Here is a 25243-nt window from a genome sequence, read left to right as displayed (position 1 = left end):
GGACATCGAAATGCTGTTTTTGGGACATCCTCTTCAGCAATAAATATTTGATTATACCTAGAATAGCCGTTAAGCATGCTTAAATATTCATAGCATACAGCAAAATCGACTAACATTTCTGCCACTGGCATCAAATATTCATCCTTTGGGGTTGTAGTATTCAAATCTCTAAAATCTATGCAAACCCTTAAGGTACCATTCTTTTTTACAACATGTACAATGTTAGCTAACCATTCGACATACCTGGTTATTCGAATGAAATTGCAGCGAAGGAGCCTTTCGACTTCTTCTTTAATCTTTTAAAGTATTGTTGGTGCAAATCGCCTTGGGTTCTGCTTCACAGGATTCTTTCCAGGCTTGATTGGCAACTTCAATTCGACCAGCTCTCTACTCAAACCAGACATTTCATCATAGTCCCATGCGAAACAGTCTTTGAACTCTCTCAGCAACTGGACTACTTCGACCTTGAGTTGAGGATGGATATTGGAACTAATGTAAGTTGACCTTTTTATCAATCCCTCTCCCAAGTCTACTTCTTCAAGGGGATCCTGAGCCAGCATTTTAATGTTTGTTGCTAGCGGATCCTTCTCGAAACCCAAAGGCTCATCTTCGTAGATAGCGTCGAGCCTCTGGTCTTGCTCTTCATTCTGAACCGCGTTAGGTGGCATTGGGTCAAAGTCCTTCCCAGGACCTATTGGATGAGAAACTTCACTAGCTTCGACAACCATGTTTTTTACTTCGACTTTTAAGGACAACTGTGTTTGTTTTCGGCTATGTAAGCCGAAATCCCTTTTAGCGCTGTAAACTCAGTCATCATTACTGAATTCACTTCCCTATCCTGTGGGCTCGATTCCATACGCTCCTAAAGATCCGAAGTCATCTTCGCCTACTATTTCTCTGTCCCGGCAAAAACCATAGTGTGTGTGCAGTGACACTGAACAATAAGCATTGCCATCAGGTGTAAATGCGAACTCGGTTGAATCACAGGGAGCTATGGTGGCCAAATACTTGTCAAATTGGCGTCTGTTTATATAATTGATAGGTGTTTTGAAGTACCCCTGATCCGCCTTTATGTTTTCGACAATACCATCTGGGCGCCAAATTATTATCCTCAGGTGCGTTGAAGATAAGACGGCTCTGACTCCATGTATCCACTCCCTTTCAAGCAACAGATTGTAGTTAGCCTTTGTTTCCACAATCATAAACATTGTGGGTCTTGTGATTGTCCCTACTGTTAATTTGACTTGGATAACTCCCAGAGTGGAATCCACTTTACCTTCATGTTGGTAAGTACCATATTATGAGGTTTGGCATCAATATCATACTTGCCAATTTTTCTGAGCATGCAGTGAGGCATTAAATTCACAGTCCCTCCATAATCCACCAATATTTTATTAACATGGACGACTTTGACTTTTCTAGTGATGAAGAGGTGTTTAAGATGGCTCCTCATGGCCTCATTAGGTCTCTCGAAGAAGGCATTTTGCTCTTCAACGCAACCATTATTCATCACATAGTAACACACTGGCTTGTGAGCAACCATTTCTCTCTCTATGATGATGTCAATGTCTTCAACTTCCATAATTCGATCGAATTCCCTAGGCATCACTGACACTACCCCGACTAGAATATCTAATGAATCTTCCGACCCTGAGTCGAAGTTGTCAGTCAGCATTTCATCTTTAGAGGCCACTTGATTGTGTCTTTCTCTAGCCGCTTCTGTTGGATCATTGAGCTTTCTTTTGACGAAGCTTGAGTCTTCCCTTTGCTTCGCAGGTACATTGGTTCTTGACTCAACTTGATCTTTCTCACCAGCTTCTCTTTGGGCTTTCCTTCTTCTTTGTTCCCTCCACCATTGAGATCTGGTCATAGGGTTTTTCCCCTTACAGTTCTCAGATACATGAGAGGCTCTTTTATCATCCTCGAACTCCTTGTTGTAAGCCAATGACAAACCCCTTTCGACTTTGAAGTTCTGCGATTTCCATGACCGCGTTTTCTGCCATCAGTTGGCTTAACCCACTTTCCATTTTACCCTTCAACACTAGGTTTGAAGGAAATGGGTTTAATATTCGCCCCTGTTTTCTTGGCTTCACTGACTTTCACCATTGGGCGCCTTGGATCTAGATACCTCCTGGGGTCGAAAGCCCTTATGGGATCAACAACCTGATGATTTTGAATAGTCTTGCGACTGTCTTGGTGATTTACTCTTCTTACCCCCTCAAGGTTTTGAGCTGCCTTCTTGTCAAACACATCACTGCACCGAGGGCATATCATAACCTCTGATTTCTTTTTCTAACACCTTCGAAGGAAATAAGACAATGTTTCATCCTCTTTAGGGAAGGAGATTTTGTTATATTCTTCCTGTCGACATTCATTGTCAACTTCCATGGAGGTGTCCTGCGACATTTCAACCATATTGACCTCCATGTTGACATCGTCAGTGATGTCTAACTTTTGGAATTATAACTGAGGACCTTCAGTGGCCTTGTCCATTTGTATGAAATCATCAACAATTTCTTTGGTGATGATCATCAGTTTAGAGCCTTCAGCGTCCACAGCGTCAGAGACGTCAACATTTTTGTTGGTGATATCTCCCATGCCTTTTTGAATGAAATCATTAAGAGGTTCCTGCTCGAAGTATTCAGAAACCTTTACCATAACAGGTTCTTTTACAAAGTTTTCAGTGACTTCAGTCATATCAAAATCCTCTGTGACTTCAACAAGGTTCACTTCTTCTGGCTCCGTGTAATGAGCCTTAGCTACTTGCATGGGATCAGACTCGATCTTCATCTGGCTTTGTGTTTTGTCTCCGAATTTGAGTCTCCCTTCCTGGATGGAATTTTGCATAAGATCCCTGAAAAGAAAACATTGAGACGTTTTATGCCCCAGAAAACCATGGTATTTGCAAAACCCTCTTTTCTTTCTTTGTTCTAAAGGAGGTACTTTGGCACCCGGAGGTACTATCATTTGACCATCCTTAACTAACAAATAAATTTTTTTGTCACATTTTATAACATCGAAAGTATAAGTTTTCTTGGGAAATTTGTCACTCTTTTCTGGTTCGACAAGGTTTTTCCATTCGAAGGCGCCAAAACTTTACACGCATATGGTGGCCCTTGCGTCAATTCAGCAAGGTCAATCTCGTTATCGTTGAAATCTGAAAGTCCATAACAAGAACCTTCCTCATCATTTCTGAAATCGACATAGGCTACCCTTTTACCTTTATTCGCCATAGACTTTTCTTCCTTCAAACGTTCTAACTGTCGAACCCTATCATCTAGTTGGGTCATGTCTCTTAGATATTGGGTATCCAATTTCTTCCTAATCGAATAGTCCAGGCCCCCAACGGCCATTTCAACCAGTTTGTGCTCTGGTATTTGTGTAAAACACCTAGCTTTGAGCAATCAAAACCTATTCAGATAGTCATCAATTGGCTCAGTAAACTTTCGTTTGATACTAGCCAATTCCTTCAAACTTATCTTTGTTTGTCCCATGTAAAACTACTCATGGAACATTCTCTCCAGTTGGTTCCAAGTGTGGATCAAAATTTGGGGCAAGGTGGTGAACCATGTGAAAGCATTCTTTGCGAGAGAACTTGGAATTTTATTTTATCCTAAGTCTCTCATTGTTTGACATATCTCCTGCCTCAATCAAGTATCTAGCCACGTGCTCGACAGTGGATTCAGTGGTATCCTCATCAAACTTAGTGAATTTGGGGATTTTGGTTCAAGTGGGTGCTTCCGCCTACAAGATATATTCTGACAGAGGTGATGTATAATTTGGCCTTCGAAGGTCGAAATTTACCCTATTTCGCGCCATAATCCTCTCAACCATGGCTGCTAAATTATTATCTGCTGCCAAATCGTCATGTCGAACTTGTCGTATGATATCATCAGCATTTTGGTTTCTATTTACCATTAACACCCTTGGTTCCCTGGGTATTTGTGGTTCGATCCTAGGGGATGCTGTTCCTCCCCCTTGGCTTTGTAGGATCTGGTTGATAGTAAGGTCTTCTTCAAAGGTGGCCTCCTGATTTTCTCTTACCCAATCCCTAGGAGGGTGTCGTTGGTGTTGTGGTACACCAAGGAATTCATACATTCGCGCCACCTGCGATGTCATCTGTCAATTCGACTGAGTCGTATTTTGAATAAGAGGATTTAATACGGTGGTCAAGGTTTGGGTTAACATTTGGACCATTTCATGGTTACTTTCGTCCATATGTTGCCTCCACACTTCCGCAGAGTTACTGGTAAGAGTAGGTAGTTGTATTGGGTGCATCAACCCGAAAGATTGGTTAGTTCGACCCATGTTAACCCCGGACCCATGTACTTGAGAGTTTATGTTAACCACTGGTTCTGAAAAAGTAGAACCAGCGTTATGTAAATTGGCCATCACTGAAGTTGGCATTCCATATGGTTGTTCTCGACTACCAAATGGTATTGAGAAACCAGGGGGTACCAAAGGCCTGTTTGGAATATCTCTAATTGGTGGGGGAGTATGAGGAGGTCCCCTAGGCCCAATGTAGGTTAAAATTGGTTCAGTATGAGAGATCAAATGCGTAGGCATCGAACTCATCATAGATGAAACTACTTTAGACACAGGTGTTGTGGCCGTATTTGCCCTTATCGAAGGAGAATGGGGAGTTATGTTACTGGTTGACGGGTTTTGAGAGTTTTGGCTATCTGACGCATTCACATTTTCCATCCTCGTATGGGATTCTCTCCTTGGTTGTTGTTCGTTGTTTATGTCTAGTTTACCACTTCTTAATAACATACAACAAATCTTTTCCCCAAAAGAAAACTTAACAACCAGAATTGAAAAATAATTTGTAACGTTAGCACAGGTCCCACTGGGCGTGCCAATTTGTTTACCTTGAAAATTGGTAAACAACCGCAGATCTTCCAAATTTCTAAATTTGGTTACTCGCAGGATCGATCAGATTGATCCTAGGATATGTGCTAATTGTTTTGAAAATGAGTTTTGGTAATAACGAACACTTCGATAATACGCGTAGAATTAGAGTTAAAAAACTGATAAAAGGCTAATATGAATTAGAGAAATTGTAAAAGACTTATGATAATGACCAACTGGTAAAGGTAAATGTTGAAAGCAAGGAAATCTTAAGATTGTAAATGACGAAGTAAGAGAAGAGTGTTTAGAATAAAAAGGTAAAGAAATGTATTTCTAGAAGGAAAAGTAAAGATAAATTTGGATTGGTTTAAAGTAACTAACAATGGCGTAAAAAACGTACATTCTGTGATTTATGAATCTTCTTCACACGAGTAGTTCGTAAATTTACAGATTTTGTACACACTTTGACACACTTTTTCCTAACACTAAGACCCTTTATTTATACTGGATCGAAATAACCGTTTATGACGGTCCTTTAATCACTTTGAGACACTTGGCGCCTTGCATGGACGTAACTATCCATTATGCTCCATGTGTACTCTCAACAGCTTCAGATGAGAGCAAAATTCCCTCTTTTATTTGAATTTTGAATCTCTAATGGAAAACCGTTTTCAACCGTTTTTTAAGAGATATTTCTGAAGTTTCAACTGCATGCTGACTCTTATTATCCTTATCCAGTCAAATCACCTCCATCTGGTCGAATATCACCTCTTGGTCGAAAACAACTATATATATGATTTCCATTTTTGGTAATCCTTAATTGGCGTAAAAAATATGAGCTAACAGTACCTCCATAAAGCCCAACCTTGCTTTCCCTCTCAAAAATTCCAATCTTTATTGGCACCTTCGAAGCCCAGCCTTTATCAACACCTCCAAGAGAAATCAAAGTCTAGCCTTGGTTGACACCCCATAGATCCCAATCATCATTAACATACTTAAAAACTCGCTTTTCCGGTAACTCAAAACCTTCATAAACCCAATGGTCATTGGTATTTTAAATTCCTAACCTTCATCCCTTTTGACAAAAGTCATCCGACCTGACATACCCCATACATAACAAAATCCCAACTACGTTGACATCTTATATATAGTAATCATCATTACATAACATGCATACTTATCATAAGCCAAAGGCAAACCTTCCTCCAGAACACAAATAAATCCTCAGTTCAGATAATATTTCTCCAAAGAGAACATTATCCCCAAAACTCCTAATTGATACCTGCACCAGGGTTCCCTTAGAGTCTTCCTTCCTACCTCCCTCTAACGTCTTGCCTTGTTTAGATTCCTATTGCCTTTTGCATGAGAAATTTCTCTTACCCTTTGTATGTCATTGCTGCCTTTCACATGAGAAAGTTATCCTTTTTAAAACCTTACATCCTGAGTACAAAATAAGGGACTGGACATATGACGTACTCTCTTCTCGATGATTTTGGACACTTGACGCATGTTTGACAGTTCAAGTGATTGCAACATTTCAAGAACTACATCTCCATCGTTGTTCATGTGAGGTATCATGTCGTTCTCTCGCTGTCTTGCAAGTTTCCAACCATAGTGATGATGTTATTCAATTTCTTTCTGGCCGTCGTGTTGATATTATTCAATGTCTTTCCATCTCCAGTGTCGAGGTCTTTTAGTTTTTTCCAGCTGCCATGATGAGATCTTTCCAATTCACCCACTCGCTTTCTAGACCCTGTGCCGATTTATGTCTTGTTTAACCAGTTTTCTTTCCAGCACCCATGCCAGTGTCTGTCTTATTTAACCAATTTATTTTCCAGCCCCTGTACTGATGTTTGTCATGTTTAACTTGTGTATCTCTCCGGTTGTCATGCTGATGTTACTCATTTTCTTCTCAACCTCAGAGTTGATGCATATCCTTTATCACCCCAACCTCAGAGTTGATGCCTATCTTTCATCCCCAACCGCAGAGTTGATGACCACTCGAGTTTACCCCAACCGCAGAGTTGATCAGAATCCACTTTCATCCCCAACCGCAGAGTTGATGACCACTCAAGTTTTACCCCACCCGAAGAGTTGATGACAACCATTTTCATCTCAAACTACAGAGTTGATGACCACACTAGTTTATCCCTAATGACAAAGTTGATGACAACCACTTTCATCCCTAACCTCAGAGTTCATGTCTTTCATTTACCCCAACCGCAGAGTTGATGACAATTATTTTACCCCTAATCGCAAAGTTGATATCTACCATTTATCCCCAACCTCAGAGTTATTGATAATCCTTCTTACCTTAATCGCAGAGTTATTGATAACCATTTATATGTTAACCGTAGAGTTGTTCATAATCATTTTTACCACAACTGCGGAGTTGTTGATAATCATTCTTACCCTAACCACAGAGTTGTTGACAATCATTTGTACCCCAACCAGATAGTTGTTGATAATCATTCTTACCCCAACCACAAAGTTGTTGATAATCATTCTTACCCCAACTGTATAGTTGTTTAATATCATTCTTACCCCAATTGTAGACTTGTTGATAATCATTCTTACCCCAACCGCATAGTTGTTGATAACCATTCTTACCCCAATTGCAGATTTGTTGATAATCATTATTACCCCAGCTGCAAAGTTGTTGATAATCATTCTTACCCCAACTGAAGAGTTGTTGTTAATCATTTTATCTCTAACCGTGGAGTTGATGACCAACCAATTCATCCCCAATCGCAAAATTGATGTCTATCATTTTTAGCCCCAGTCGTAAAACTGATGTATATCATTTGTCACTCTAGTCGCAGAACTGATGTTAATCATTCTTATCCCTAGTCGTAGAACTGATGTCTATCATTCTTATCCCTAATCGCAAAACTGATGTCTATTATTCTTATCCCCAGTCGTAGAACTGATGCCTATAATTCTTATCCTCGGCCATAAAACTAAAGTCTATCATTCTTATCCCCAGTTGCAAAATTGATGTCGATCACTTTCTTTTCCTAGTCGCGTAACTGATGTCTATCATTCCTATCTCCGGTTGTCGTACTGATGTAAAACACATTTCTATACCCAACAGACAATGTCGGCCGTATTTCTATCTCTAATCTCATAGTTTATGTCATACTTTTGTTTCCAAAGGTTGAGTTAATGCATTGTCATCCCAGTCGCAGTACTGATGTTGATCACTTTTATTTCAGGTCGCCATCCTGATGTCATACAATTTACTTCCCCGGTCACAGTGCTGATGACTAGTCTTTTTTCTAATCCTCATATTGTCTTTATTCCACAGCTAAGCCTCACTTGCCTTTGTGGAACCGTACTAGAATGTCTCAACTACCGATACCTATCAAAGCTCATTAGTGGAGGCAAAACCAAAAAATCATGAACTCTTATACATATCTCCTCTATACGGAATGCAAAATTTTCGATCTTTTTGGTATTTAATCCTCTTCCACCTCGAATGCACGAAAAGCCATTTCCATTTGTACATTCAGGTCCAAGATGATTTAATAGGGGCATCTGTCATACCCCAAAATTTGCCCTATTTTTTTTCTCTTTTTTATCTGGCTTACATTAAAATCATCTGCATACATGGTCCTTAATTCATTTAATTGGGTCATGCATTTAACATATTGTTCATCACATTTTGCATAGCACAATCATTAGGTTAAAGTTCAATAATAATGGATATAATCGGTTTAAGCGGAATTTTGGGACGAGTATTATTTGGTAATTATTAGGGTTTGTTTCTCATATCACTGGTGGTGTGGAACATCTCTTTATTTGATATTCATGGTTGTCAGAGGGATTGAGATGTTTTTTATTTGATTCGATTGCTTGAGTTTAAGGGAAAAAAAGTCAAAGTTGGAAATTTAAAGAATACTTCATTCATTCATGAAAATTCATGGTACAATGCTTATTACTTGAGATACAAGTTGAAAAATGGATTACAAGGAAAGAGGATAATAAATTGCATCAATTTGTTAAAGTTCACTTTTTGGTTATCTATTGACTTTTTGGTCAACTGTTGACTTTTGGTCAACTTTTGATCATCTACTCGATTTTGACCCTTGAATTTTTCTAGACATACCCTATAAGCATTTAATAAAAAATAATCACCATTCTTCATCAAAAATCAAGAATTTCATGGTTATATTACATGTTACATGATGCAAGTTTCCAATAATTGTTTCTTCTATGAAGCTTCATTCTCATGGCTTCATCTTCACCTTCTGATGTCACCTCGAGCCCATTCTTCCACCCCAATGCTCACTTTTCTTTAGAGAATAAGATACGCAAAATTGATTATCAATATCATGGATTGAAATCATCCAAAATGTATCAAAAAGTCATGAGAAAAATTCTTCACTTAGAAAATTTTTTTCACTTAGAAAATTTTGTTTTCATCTTCCATGAAGCCTCATTCTCATGGCTTTATCTTCACTTCCCGATGTCGCCTCAAGCCCATCCTTGCACCCCAATGATCACTTTGATGCAAAGAAGAAAATACACCAAATTGATCATCAATATCATGAATTTAAGTTATCCAAAATTTATCAAAAAGTCATGAGAAAAATTATGCACTTAAATTTTTTTGCATTATGACATTTGATTTTTCAACAGTTCCCAACTTTGTTTCAAGCCATTTCATGCACAAAATATCCGATTTTTGATCCTTAAATTTATACCACTCAAAAGTACTTATTTTTGACACAAGACCACTCTCCAAAAGCACTTAAGTCGATAGTTTGATTCACCAAAAAGGCATGGAAATATGGCAAAAATCCAAAGTAAAATCAAAGTAAATTCAAGCCAACTTCAAGTTCTAACCAAGTGGCCATTTACCTTACCCCCTAACTTGGTACTTTTGCTAAATTCCAAAACCATTGGTCTCTAACTACCCTTAATTGCCAATTTCTCCACAAACCATCCGTTTACCTAATTACCCCTAACTTCTCTAACTACCAAACTTACACAATTTCTAACTTCCAATTTTCAACCATTGATAAATTTTTTACTTTGATTATAATCCAAAGGTTCACAATCATTCATAAAAACTATATAAACATGTCATTCTTCCCAATTTTGGGGGTTCAATCATCAATATTCAAGCACCATCCATCAAATTCTACATTCAAGCTTGGAAATTTATGGAAGTGTAAGAGCTTATCTCTCGAAGTTTTCTGTTTCTCTTCGACGCATCATCCGCAAACAACTTCTAACCAGAGCAAACCTCTGCTTCGTCGGTAATTCTTCATCTCTTCCTTTCCATACCATTGTCATTAATGCTTGAGTGAATGATTCTTGTTGAATATATGTGGTAGAGCCTTAATTTATCCTCATGTCCCGAATAACTTATTTAATAAGCGCTTTTTGTTATATCCATAAAACCATATTCAAGTAACAAAAAAATCAACATAGGAGTTTCTAACATAGTTTTTTTTGCATATAAGTGAATTAAGCATTACATTAGCATTGATACAAGCATATAACATGAAACAACTTACTTTAAAAAAATCACTTTTTTACACTAGAACTCCAATTTTGATATAAACTCACAATAAGCACTTTTCTTGAATTTCAACAAAATCTAACATACAACTCTTTTGTTTTATGATTTTTGATAAAAAATGGATTTTTACACTTCACCTTCAAGAACCGTTAATGAAGGAAGACATGAGGAAGAAGGCGAGAGAAGACAAGAAGCCACCCCCTAGGGACTGGACCGCCGCCACCACGGTTGGCTGACTGACACCCCTATGCCCAAGTAACACTATCACCATTGGAGCATTTGCTCCATGTTCCTTCTTTGTCGTGAAAATGCGTTAACATGAAAGTGGGGATGGATTAGAGCTGGACCGGTCTGGTTCAGCCCGACCGACCTGTTTGGTTCAAAGGGTTCTGCTTTTTTTCCATTCTCATTTTTTTTATCACTTTCAGTCCATTTTTTAATGTGTTTTCTATCCACACCCACTTTATTTTGTTTTTTTTCTGCACTAGTAATTAGGCCAATTTCCCTTGGGCATGTTTTAGTTTTATTTCTTAAACCCAACACTATTTCTTTTTACACTATTCTCATGCATGACAATACTTACTATTTTAATTCTTTAAGATAACTTCCTCACTATTTTTTTAGAATTTCTTCTAGAATAACTTTTAGTTAATAACCTTAGAAATATCTTTTTCATTTGTTTGTTTTTTTTAATTTGATATGGTTGTATTGTGTGCTAATTTCTTTAGTATATTTTCCCTACATTTTTTTTTCATGGTGGATATGTTTAATTTTGATACATGATTAATGGTTGTATGGTTTTAATGCTTGTATGAATTTTTTAATTCTTGCCTTTTTTATGATTCATTCCCCCATTGTGGGTAAAATGTTCCCATCTCCCATGAACTTGTAATAGTATAGGATTTACTTTTTCTTATTACTTTTCTTTGCATGTTAACTAACAAGATAAAATCAAAACGATAAAAAGAATATTTTCCAAAGAATAAAAATACACTTGGTCAAATGTCAAGTGCTTTTCAAAATCAAATTCATTTGAAAGCAATGGGAGTGCTTGATCCAACGTCAAGTATCTCATATATTCCATTCAATTCCATTATCACACTTCTATGCTATCTCATTCTCACACCTTTTACAACTCAAAATTTCAAACACTTGATCCAACATCAAGTGACTTTTCAAAACATTTTCACAATAAACTGGATGAAGAAGACTCGGGTGTACGTACTTGTACATACCATTTCTCAAGTACTTGGATTGTCGGCCGTACCTAACTTGTGGCCTAATACTTATCTTCCATTCAAAACTCTTAACAATAAATTAATTTAATTAAGTCCCCTTAGGGTGAAAAAGAGTGGTTAGGATGAAACTGTCCTCTCAACTCCCGAGTATTCTGGATGTCGACTGTACTTAGTCTGTGGTTACATGCTTGTCTCCCTCTAAGTGCCAATGATTAAACTCGCCTAATAAATTTCATAAACAAAAACTTTTAGGATGAAAAAGAGTTGTTAGGATGCAATTGTCCTCTCAACTCCCAAGTACTCGGATTATCGTCCATACCTAGCTCTTGGTCTGATACTTGCATCCACTCTAAAATCAATCAAAACTCGTTTTCCGCCTTAGGGCATTCAAACATTTTCATAAAGTACATGTTATTTATGTTCTACCATGAATGACATTTAAGCCTCCCATGCGTGGGAATACAATTAATGTTTAACTGCTAGAATGCGATCCAAGCGCATCCATTCTACCATAAACAAACAAACGCTTAAGTCTCTCATGCGCTAGCATACAAGTAACGTTAACTGCTAAAACGCAAATGTTAACACTGTCTATTAAAAACAACCAACACACACTCATTTTCTACTTGGAACTACGGAACTTTGATTTCCTTATTGCACTATGAGGATACGTAGGCAAAGGATTGTGAGATCTTGGCGAGCACACTAGTTTAAAATTTTTGTTTCTCCTTAAACCAATAGCAAGTAACCTTCATATAACAACACCCATACACACATAGAATAAGCAAAGTGGTTCCCATTGAGTACAACAAATGTGAGGGGTGCTAATACCTTCCCCTTGCATAACCGACTCCTGAATCTGCTCTTGGTTGTGAAGACCATTTTTTTGGGTTTTTATCAATATTTTCCCTTTCCTTTAGAATAAATAAAATCTGGTGGCGACTCTGTATTTTTCACGACACGACAAACATCAAAAAAACATATGCATACAGGATATATGGACTTCACACCAAATTCATCATATAATCAAGAATTATAACATGGAAAGAAGAATTTAGATCTAGAAGACCCAACCCTAACAAGGTTAAGGGTTCCTCCATTCTATCCTCCTACCATACCCTTTACTATTGGAGCAAGTTCCCATCCTCACCTGATTTTCAGCAAAAGTCCTTTGATCTTCTTCTTCAACCTCAAGCCCTTGCTCTCCCTACTTGCCTCTTTTTCTCCAACTCTCTAAAATATGTACTATCTGTAATACCCCAAATTTGACCCTAAGATGCCTCATACTATCTCATCATTTGCATTGGCTTTGGGATCACACCTTGGTATCCTCCTTACCCCTCATTCATTGGGTTTGTATTGGGAGAGATCACCAAGCACTTGTGAAATTCTAGTTATCAGACTTTCGATGTCACACGGGTTGTTATGACATCCAATTCTGCACAGACAAGAATTATGCAGAACTTAAAAGTAAGTGCAGTAAATAACACAAGTAATTGTTTACCCAGTTCAGTCCAACATGACCTACGTCTAGGGGCTACCAAGCCAGGGAGGAAATCCACTATTAGTAGTATTAATTCAGACCTTAAACCAATTGTTTAACCCTATCACTTAATACCTACCCAATGCAATTTCAATCTTACACTAAGATCATAGTTCCTACTCACTCCCCCTCAATCACCTCAGTGATTACTACCTTTAATCAATATTAAAGACAATTATGAAGTCACACTTCAAACAACTCTTGATTGTGCTTAACAGCTTTAATCAAGATACACAGCACTCACGCTTAAAAGCTTAGAGTGACACAACACTTACAACTCAATGAACACCCTATACCAATGCAATAGCTTGGCTTACAAGATATGTCTAATACAAGACTCACAAAAATACAGCAGTGAAGTATGATGGACACACTAAATCTTCACGCCTAAAATCCCCAGTTCTGAATGAAGGATTGCCATCCTTTTATATTGCAGCACTTGGGCCTTGTACTTGTATTCTCCTGAATTTAAGGTCACGCAAGTTCCCCTAAATTCCACATCTAAGTTACTAACAAATAGACTATTTGTTAGGTTCATTAAATGTAGCTTGGTTGTTGGTTTCCTGGATTTTCTCTCAGCTGTTGAATCCCTGAAGAATAGCCTGAGAAAACTGCTGAAACAGAAAAACTAAACAACCTACAATATAGCATATGCTGTTAGGAATGAATGTCACAACATTCAGTTTGACATCTAAATCAAGGACCATATGCTAAGTCTGTTTTTCCTGAAAACAGACTGTACAAATTTGCTGAACTGTACAGGACCAATCTGTCCATACCTCAGTATCAGCGTACAATAGTAAATGTCAAGACATCCAATTTGACATTTACACAATTAGCCTTATGTCAGGTCTGGTATTTCCTTGATAACCAGACTGAAAGTAAATACTGAGTTATAGAAGAACACCAACTGTTATATTCCTCAGTATCTACTGACAGGGATGAATGTCATAACATCCAGTTTGACATTCAATAAATCCTGTATTAGCTAAACCTGCAGTATACTACTCAGACTGTCATGACATCAGCCAAGACATCAGAGTACAACTAGATATACAATGCAGTCAAACAAACATCTCCACTGCATGTCATGAGATCAGTCAGGATATTAGAATCCAACTAGTGTTTTACCATACAATGCAGCCAATTAAACACCTACAAACTCCCCCTTTGGCAAATTTTTGGCTAAAACACTTTGGTCTCACAACAGAGTCCATAGCAGCGGAAATCTCACATCTAGCAGGAAATTAACCTAGCTAATACACTCAGAGTGGCAGCACACTCACACACATGGAAGTTAAATAAAAACTTCACATATCAGCACACACATACATACTCACACTCATTAGAAGTGGAACAACAGCTGCAGCATAACCTCTGGATTAAAGGATCTTGACTATCTGTCTTGAATATCTGTTTTAACAAAACACTCTGTTTTTGTCCTGGGGTTATCACAGGTGTTACTCCCCCTTTTTGTCAAAAATGTTGCAAAAGGAACACTTTAAATTACAGACCAACATACCATAAACAAAATTTAAATTACACAAATATGACAAAATTACAGTCTTGGTTTTACTTCACAGTTTCAACCAAGTCAACACCCACTTGATCTTGCTTCACAGCTTTGATCAAGTAGTCACATACTCTTGCTTTACAGTAGGTACCACCATATCAGATGCCATGACTTTGTGTCTGACATCCAGAACCACTCCTGCATGAACATTGTCCTTGAACTCCTGCAGGTGCATAGGCTGCCTCAAGTTAGGATATCTCTTTAACCTCTTGTTGCCACACTTGTTGCAAGTGACATAGCTATGATCTGTTGACCAATCAGAGCACACTTCCAATTGTTTAATAGGCAGAGATATTAAACAATACATCCCAAACATCATTGGTTGCTATAAGTTCTCAGAGAGACATATTCCCAGTTTGCCCCTTAAGTTTTCAAACTGAGTAGCATCCAGAGCCTTTGTAAATATGTCATCCAGTTGGAGTTCAGTGGCTACATGTTCCAAGGTAATCACTTTGTCTTCCACCAGATCTCTGATGAAGTGATGTCTAATGCCAATATGTTTGGTCCTGCTGTGTTGGATGGGATTCTTGGAAATATTGATGGCACTGAGATTATCACAGAACAATGTCATGACATTTTGAGAGACATTGTACTCAGTGAGCATCTGTTTCATCCAAACCAGTTGGGAACAACTGCTTCCAGCTGCTATGTATTCAGCCTCTGCAGTGGACAGAGATACACAATTCTGCTTCTTGCTGAACCATGATATGAGATTGTTTCCCAAGAAGAAACATCCTCCTGATGTGCTTTTTCTGTCATCAGCACTCCCAGCCCAGTCAGCATCACAGTACCCAAATAGGACAGGCTCAGAACCATGTGAGTACAGCATCCCATAATCACAAGTCCCATTGATGTACTTGAGAATCCTCTTGACTTGATTCAAGTGGCTCACTTTGGGCTCTGCTTGGTATCTAGCACACACTCCAACTGCATAGGAAATGTCAGGTCTACTTGCAGTTAGGTATAGAAGACTACCTATCATGCTTCTATACAAACATTGATCGACACTGGGCCCTCCATCATCTTTGGTTAACTTTAGATGAGTAGGTGCAGGAGTTCTCTTGTGCCTATCATTATCCATACCAAACTTCTTAACTATGTTTTTGGCATACTTGCTTTGGGAGAGAAACATAGAATCCTCCATTTGGTTGACTTGCATTCCAAGAAAATAAGTCAGTTCCCCAACCAGACTCATTTCAAATTCAGATTGCATCTGGTGAACAAAATGTTTTACCATTTGCTCTGACATTCCACCAAACACTATATCATCCACATAGATTTGAGAAATCATGATTTTGCCATCTTCATCCTTCACAAACAAGGTCTTATCTATCCCACCTTTTTTGTATCCATTTGAGGTCAGAAATTCAGTCAACCTTTCATACCAAGCTCTAGGTGCTTGCTTCAACCCATACAAGGCTTTCCTCAACTTGTACACATGTTTAGGTTGGTTAGGATCACAGAACCCTTTCGGTTGTTCCACATAGACTTCTTCATTTAAGTAGCCGTTTAAGAATGCACTCTTCACATCCATTTGGAACAATTTGAATTTCAGAATGCATGCTACACCTAACAACAATCTGATTGACTCAAGCCTAACAACGGGTGCAAACGTCTCATCAAAATCAACCCCTTCAACTTGAGTATATCCTTGAGCTACTAGTCTTGCTTTATTCCTAGTAATTACTCCTTTCTCATCAGACTTGTTTTTGTAGATCCACTTGGTACCAATGATGTTAGTCCCTTCAGGTCGAGGAACTAGCTCCCATACTTCATTCCTTTTAAACTGCTCCAGTTCATCTTGCATGGCATTGATCCAATATTCATCAGTCAGAGCTTCTTTCACATTTTTTGGTTCAACCTTGGATACAAAGCAGGAATTTGAGCTAATTTCCCTTGACCGGGTAGTCACACCATTATTGGGATCTCCTATGATAAGATCCTTAGGGTGATCTTTCTGAATTCTGATAGATGGCATTTTGGTGGGTGCATCTACCTCACATTCAGTAGGAGTCTCCTGTACTTCTTCAGACTTGACTAGTATGTCTGTTGTAGTATCAAGGAATGTTCCAACATCCTCTATAACATCGATTCCTTCCTCTTTATCATCCACAATAACATTTATGGATTCCATCAGGACATTGGTCCTGTAGTTGAACACTCTGTAAGCTCTGCTATTAGTTGAGTATCCTAGGAATATACCCTCATCACTTTTGGGATCCATTTTCCTTCTCTGTTCACGATCTGTGAGAATGTAGCATTTACTTCCAAAGATATGAAAGTACTTCACAGTGGGTTTTCTGCCTTTCCATATTTCATACAGAGTGGAGGAGGTTCCTTTTCTCAAGGTGACTCTATTGTGAACATAGCAAGCGGTATTCATAGCTTCAGCCCAAAAGTGCATAGGGAGCTTCTTTGCATGAATCATAGCTCTGGCAGATTCTTGAATAGTTATATTTTTCCTTTCAACTATCCCATTCTGCTGAGGAGTTATAGGAGAGGAGAACTCATGACTTATTCCTTCAGACGAGCAAAACTCATCAAACTTGGAATTTTTGAACTCCGTACCATGATCACTCCTAATTCGGACAATACAACTGTCATTTTCCCTTTGAAGTCTGATGCACAGGTCTTTGAAGACATCAAATGTATCTGACTTCTCTCTGATGAAGCTTATCCACGTGTATCTGGAATGGTCATCAACCACCACATATGCATATCTCTTTCCACCCAGACTTTCAACCTGCATAGGTCCCATTAAGTCCATGTGCAACAGTTCCAGAACTCTGGAAGTTGTAGGATGTCCCAGCTTCGGATGTGACATCTTGGTTTGCTTGCCCACCTGGCATTCTCCACAGACTCTTCCTTCATCAATAAGCAGCTTTGGGATTCCTCTAACTGCTTCCTTGGATATGATCTTTTTCATTCCCCTTAAGTGTAGATGACCAAGGCGTCTATGCCACAGCTTCACCTCCTGTTCTTACTTGGCAGAGGAGCACATTGTGGAGAAGTTTGAGAGCTTAGGTTCCCACAGATAACAGTTATCTTTGGATATGGATCCTCTCATAACTTCTTGATTATCTCCGTTTGTCACAACACATAGATCCTTAGTGAACTGAACATAGTATCCTTGATCACACAGCTGGCTGATGCTGATGAGGTTGACCGTTAGTCCTTTTACTAACAGTACATTATTCAGTTCTTGGACTCCAGAGCAGTCCAGCTTACCCACACCTTTTATTTTTCCTTTAGCACCATCACCAAAGGTCACATAACTGGTAGTGTGAGGTTGTATATCCACCAGTATATTCTCCATACCAGTCATATGTCTTGAACAACCACTGTCAAAGTACCAGTCTTCTCTGTTAGAAGCCCTTAGAGCTGTGTGAGCTAACCTAGCATACCATTGTCGCTTCTTGATGGGGACATAGTGCCTATATGTCTTATGCTTAGGTCTGACATGAGGGGCTTGGTTAGGGTAACCATGAAACCTGTAGCAGAAGGCTTTTATATGGCCAAGCCTACCACAGTGGTGACATCTCCATTTCTGGAATTTCCTCTTCTGATGATTATTCATCCTGGTTCCCTGATGTTGAGACATTGGATGTGACCTCCGCTTGAATTTCTGAACTTTAGCCTTTGGACGTTTGAGTTCAGTTGAGGATTTTTTCACAAAGCCTAAACCAGATATGGTTCCAGACTTCTGTCCCACCTTTAGGATCTCTTCCAAGGTGTCAGTTCCTTTATTCAACATTCTGATGGATTTAGTCATTTGATCCAGCTTGGAGGTCAACAGGGTCATCTCACCATTTAGACCCTCTATGACTGTCAGATGCTTCTGTCTCTCATCTTCCAGCTCCTTGATGAGCTTCTTCTGCTTTTCTCCTTGTACACGCACTTCTGCACTGGTGACACATAGCTTCTTATAAGCTCCAGCAAGTTCATCAAAGGTCAGTTCATCTGCACTTGATTCATCATCAGTGGCACAAACACTCGTTAGTGCAGTGACATGTTTAGCAGATTCTCCTTTAGATTCACTTTCAGAATCTCCCTCAGACCATGTGACAGCTAGCCCATTCTTTTGCATCTTGAGGTAAGTAGGGCATTCAGCTCTAATGCGTCCATAACCTTCACAACCATGACACTGGATTCCCTTGCCTTGGTTGAACTTTTCTTCAGAAGTTGATCTTTTCCTGATGTCAGACGAGATGTTCTTGACATTAGGTCCACCTCTTTGATCAATCTTCTTCACGAACTTGTTGAACTGTCTCCCAAGCATGGCTATGGCTTCTGATATGCTTTCATCACCTCCAGTATATCCTGCTTCTGACTCCTCTTCATTATTTGATACAAAAGCTACGCTTTTGTTCTTCTTTTCAGCATTCTCACACAAGCCCATTTCAAAGGTTTGGAGAGAACCAATGAGCTCATCCACCTTCATATTGCAGATGTCTTGAGCCTCCTCTATGGCTGTGACCTTCATAGCAAATCTCTTAGGCAAGGACCTGAGAATCTTTCTTACAAGTTTCTCTTCAGCCATTTTCTCACCTAGTCCACCAGAGGTGTTTTCAATTTCAAGAATATTCATGTGAAAGTCATGAATAGTCTCATCCTCTTTCATCCTCAGATTTTCAAACTTGGTGGTCAGCATCTGAAGTTTGGACATTTTCACCTTGGAGGTACCTTCATGAGTTATCTTGAGGGTATCCCAAACTTCCTTAGCCAGCTCACAGTGGTGCACCAGTCTGAAGATGTTCTTACTGATTCCATTGAACAATGCATTCAAGGCCTTAGAATTTCCAAGGGCTAATGCCTCTTGCTCCTTGTCCCACTCTTCTTCAGGAATCTGCACACTAACTCCATCTTCACCTGTCTTCGTTGGATGTTCCCATCCTTTGTTGACAGCTCTCCAGACTTTGCTATCTAGAGACCTTAAGAAGGCTATCATACGAGGCTTCCAGTCATCATAGTTAGAACCATCCAACATGGGTGGTCTATTTGAGTGTCCTATATCCTTGTCCATGGTACTAGAAAGTAACTTCCCTAGATCTCACCCAGAAATTAACAGGCAGGGTGCCTGCTCTAATACCAATTGAAATTCTAGTTATCAGACTTTCGATGTCACACGGGTTGTTATGACATCCAATTCTGCACAGACAAGAATTATGCAGAACTTAAAAGTAAGTGCAGTAAATAACACAAGTAATTGTTTACCCAGTTCAGTCCAACATGACCTACGTCTGGGGGCTACCAAGCCAGGGAGGAAATCCACTATTAGTAGTATTAATTCAGACCTTAAACCAACTGTTTAACCCTATCACTTAATACCTACCCAATGCAATTTCAATCTTACACTAAGATCAAAGTTCCTACTCACTCCCCCTCAATCACCTCAGTGATTACTACCTTTAATCAATATTAAAGACAATTATGAAGTCACACTTCAAACAACTCTTGATTGTGCTTAACAGCTTTAATCAAGATACACAGCACTCACGCTTAAAAGCTTAGAGTGACACAACACTTACAACTCAATGAACACCCTATACCAATGCAATAGCTTGGCTTACAAGATAAGTCTAATACAAGACTTACAAAAATACAGCAGTGAAGTATGATGGACACACTAAATCTTCACGCCTAAAATCCCCAGTTCTGAATGAAGGATTGCCATCCTTTTATATTGCAGCACTTGGGCCTTGTACTTGTATTCTCCTGAATTTAAGGTCACGCGAGTTCCCCTAAATTCCACATCTAGGTTACTAACAAATAGGCTATTTGTTAGGTTCATTAAATGTAGCTTGGTTGTTGGTTTCCTGGATTTTCTCTCAGCTGTTGAATCCCTGAAGAATAGCCTGAGAAAACTGCTGAAACAGAAAAACTAAACAACCTACAATATAGCATATGCTGTCAGGAATGAATGTCACAACATTCAGTTTGACATCTAAATCAAGGACCATATGCTAAGTCTGTTTTTCCTGAAAACAGACTGTACAAATTTGCTGATTGTACAGGACCAATCTGTCCATACCTCAGTATCAGCGTACAATAGTAAATGTCAAGACATCCAATTTGACATTTACACAATTAGCCTTATGTCAGGTTTGGTATTTCCTTGATAACCAGACTGAAAGTAAATACTGAGTTATAGAAGAACACCGACTGTTCTATTCCTCAGTATCTGCTGACAGGGATGAATGTCATAAGATCCAGTTTGACATTCAATAAATCCTGTATTAGCTAAACCTGCAGTATACTACTCAGACTGTCATGACATCAGCCAAGACATCAGAGTACAGCTAGATATTCTAACATACAATGCAGTCAAACAAACATCTCCGCAGCATGTCATGACATCAGTCAGGACATTAGATTCCAGCTAGTGTTTTACCATACAATGCAGCCAATTAAACACCTACAACTTGCGATTGTGTCATGCTTTATTTTCTTTTATTTAATAACCAAAATACCAAAATATGCCTATGTATAGCTTTGTTTCTTTTATAGGTAGTGTGTGCATCCACCTATGCCTCATCAAGCTCACAACTAGGGTTTGAGACCCTTAGTGCAAGCTATCAATCAAGGAAAGATTCACATTAGTTCTAAACATCATATATGGATCCCCATTTTCTTCATTTATCATTTTGATCAAGAATTCATCAAGAGTTTGAAGCTTGTTTGTCTTGGAAGCCTTAATTCATCTAGGTATCTTGTGTGACTTCCTCAGCAAGTTTCTTCAACATTTGGTCAAATATTTCTATGGATACTTCATTATACATCATCTTATGCATATATTATCCTCCATGAGTCCCAAAGATCAATAGAACTTCAAGTTTGCAAGTTGGCTCAAAGAGGTTGACCAGAGAAAGCCAATTGGTCAAAGCTGGGGTTCCCTAGACCCTATCTCCTGCAATTTTTGTCATATGAAAATTATTCCAAGAGAAACATTACTCTTTATTACATTCCAAACAACTTTCATGTTGACATAAAGATCTATTTTTGCTTGTAAAGTCATTTTTTATGGTGAAAGATTATATGTCATTTTGTCTATGCCCTAGTTAGGAGGTCAACTTCCAAGGACCATAACGTGCTCAATTTTTATTAGATAAAGGCCATCAAAGTTTCATGATCAAATTCAATATATCCTCTCCAACTTTTATTCTTTTAGAAATGTCAAATTCAACTTGCAAGCGCATGTTCAAAGAGGAAACATTATAGGTCATTTTGGGCCATCCTCATTGGACAAGCAATTTTCCTCAACTTCTAAAATACATAACTCCCTCATGCCATATCCAAATGATGTCATATTGGTGACCAAATTTAAGAGGGATGAAATAGATACAACTTTGGTGAATAAACTATTTTTATTTGGAGCTCATAGCAAAAGTTATTCAAGGTGGAAGAAGTGGTCATTTGACTTGGTACTTAGAAAATTTTCAATTATGTTTGATTTCTCCAACTTCCACCTTAAAATTAATCATGATCCAAGCTCCAAATGGAAATATGTTAAACATAAAAGTTGTTCCCCTTGATGTCACCTTTCCAAAAAGTCAAAGATCATCTCATTTGGACAAGAATTAAGGGACTTGCGCATGGTTCATTTGTTGGATTTGTTTTGGCAAGTTTTGAATTCAAGTAACCATTTCCTTTTGCATGGTTACATGTTATTGTTTCAGGATCCATTATGCATGGATTGGAGTGATATTACATCATGGTTTAGGCCCAAATCAATGCCCATTCATCCATGCATCAAGTTTCTAAATTTGGCAAAATTTTCAAGTGTGTGAAAAGCAATGCAAAACCCTATAAATACATGTCCATTATGATCAAAATGAGGATCCCTCCCGCCCAAGCTTTGAAGCATTGCATCCATAACCTCCATTAAAGGATAAACTTGAAGATTTCACTTGAAATAGAGTTTCAATTCTCCTTTTGTTTCGAGATTGAAACTCCAAGAATCCAAACCTTTCATTGATCCGTTTCACTTCTTGCAAGCTTCTAGAGTCGAGCCAAGGCAAATTGGAAGCAAGATCAAGCTGAATTGAAGCTACCCGAAGGTGATTTTTCTCAAACTTCTCTTCTTCGATTCTCGCTCATTTCTCAAATATTTTGATTGATTATTGGTTGGATGAAGTCCTACCAATATAGGTAACAAGATTATGTTGCTTTGAGGTCAAATCGAAGCAACTCAGATCATGATCCTCAAATTTCAAATCCATCTATCTTTCAATATAGTTGGAATTGGATGAAATAAAGGTCAGATTCAAGTTCCTAAGCATTTTTCCTTTGAAATAGTGTCCTTGTTTTTCATTTTTCATTGAGTTAAGGGTGGAGCAGTCCGGTGAGGTCCACAGGAGAAGATGACGAGGGCTTGGGCTCCGGTGATGTGCTGGCCTACATCCTGGCCATCTGATCTATTTGAAATGTTTTAATCTTAATCTTTTCTTGTGATTACCAAGCCTGCTGCGCATTGACTAAGTACCATTGTGGAATGCGCACGCTTGGCCATCAGATCTGACACCTCAATTAATGAGGGAGATCTGATGGCCCTTGTTTTTTTGAATTAAATTTTACTTTCTGAATTTTCATTTAATCCTTTTATTTTGTTTAATTTATAGAAATTTCATTTATTTAAATTTCACCAAAAGTCTTTAAATATTTTTCTCTTTCATATTTTGAATTAAAGTTATTTTTTGGACTAATTTTGGTATTTTTCATGAATTAAATGTTTTTGTGCATATTTTTAATTATTTTAAAATACTTATGACTTTATAAAAATCATGACATTTTTTGTCTAAGGTCCTTTGGCCTTGTTTGACCTAGAATAAATCCCCTGGCCATTTATTTGGTGTTTTGAACGGATTTGAGGTTTTGACCAAATTAAAATGCATTTTAATTCAGTTTTAATTTGATTTTTAATTGATTAAATGTTTAAAAATAATGTTGAGCCATTTTTATGGTCTTGTAATATTTGACTTCCTGTTTGGGCCTTGGTCTTGGCTGATTTGACTTTAGTTTGATCAAAACAATTGGATTTAGAGGATTTGATGAAATGTACATTTCATCTCCCAAATTGAATGAATGATATTGATCAAATGAAATTCCTCTCATGATCAATTTGTGTTTCTATTTTCCCTTCCCTCTCCATCTTCATCCATATTCTTCCCCATTCCCTCATTTGACCAATGATTTTTCTAATGTCTAAATGCTAATTGATTCATTAATGACCTTGTGTCAGATGAATCAATACAAGTCTGACTGAGATAGGTCTTCCCCCCATTTCTTTTAGTGTGTGGTATGTTTTAGGAGTTTGGTTCCTTGTGCCAAATCTCTAACATGCATTAACATCTATATTTTTATTTCCTAGCCTTAGATAGTTGTGACTTCTACATAAGTCCAATTACGATTGCTTAATATAGAGCTAAATTTGATCAAGAAGGCATATGATTCTAGTAAATGAGATTGTAAGTCTCCCATTCTTCATGGCATTGTATGGAAAATTGACCTTTATTCCTTTCATGGGAGCTAGTAGCATACTTATTAAATTATCCAAGTTGGTGCCCTTCTCATGGATGATGTCTTGGTTCAAGGATTCATACTTGTGAATGGATGGTTAAGTGTTCTCCAAAGAATGACTTAACAAATTAAAACTCATCACTAACATTTGACTAACCATTGACTAACTCTTATTAATATTGCTTTACTTTCAAGTCATTTACTTTATGCATTTTAAATTTCAAGTACCTTTATCATTCATTGCCATTTACATTTCATGCAACTTGTTTATGTTTCAAGTCCTTTTCACTTTGCTCATTTGAACCATATCGTGTGATTATATATATTGTTTGTTTGCCTTTGTTTTGTTTATGGTCTTAGGACCCTAAAACACCTAATAACAACAAAAACCCTAAAAACACTTGTTTGACTGTTGGGACTTGATATGAACTTTTGGACTTAGAACTAGGCAGCACTCCCTATGCTAAAGGACTTGGCCAATGCCAACATCTGAGTCTGAGCTATCTTTGACTATGCCTTCATCTGATGCAAGACTTGAGTTCCCTTGATTCATCTGCTACTTTGTCTTTATGCTTAATTATTTATTTTGTTATTATTATCTATGTCTGATGATTATTCTGAGTTGATCAAGAAGTGTTTCATCTGCTACATTGGAAGACATTGAAGAGTGCTAGCTATTGGAATGCTTGCTTGGATGTTATGGCTATCTTTATTTGATGCCTTGATCTTCACATAATGCTTGGATGTTTCTCTTTGCTTATTGCTTAATGCTTGTCAAAGTCCAAGGGAAAATGGGTTTCTATATGACATTCTTGTCTGATTGGATTGCATTCCATTGGTCAGATCTTTTAAACTCTTAACTTTTAATTTTTGCTTAGGGTAACCTCTTCATCTCCTCCCATTTCTTAAATTTTCAAATCCCCTCTTTTTAAAAACTTTCTTTGCTTGTGATTTCAAACTTAGACATATTTTAATGATTATAAACTTTGGCC

Source organism: Lathyrus oleraceus, chromosome 7, assembly GCF_024323335.1.
Source record: "Lathyrus oleraceus cultivar Zhongwan6 chromosome 7, CAAS_Psat_ZW6_1.0, whole genome shotgun sequence".
Classification (NCBI taxonomy): Eukaryota; Viridiplantae; Streptophyta; class Magnoliopsida; order Fabales; family Fabaceae; genus Lathyrus; species Lathyrus oleraceus.
Note: the sequence above shows the minus strand (reverse complement) of the source record.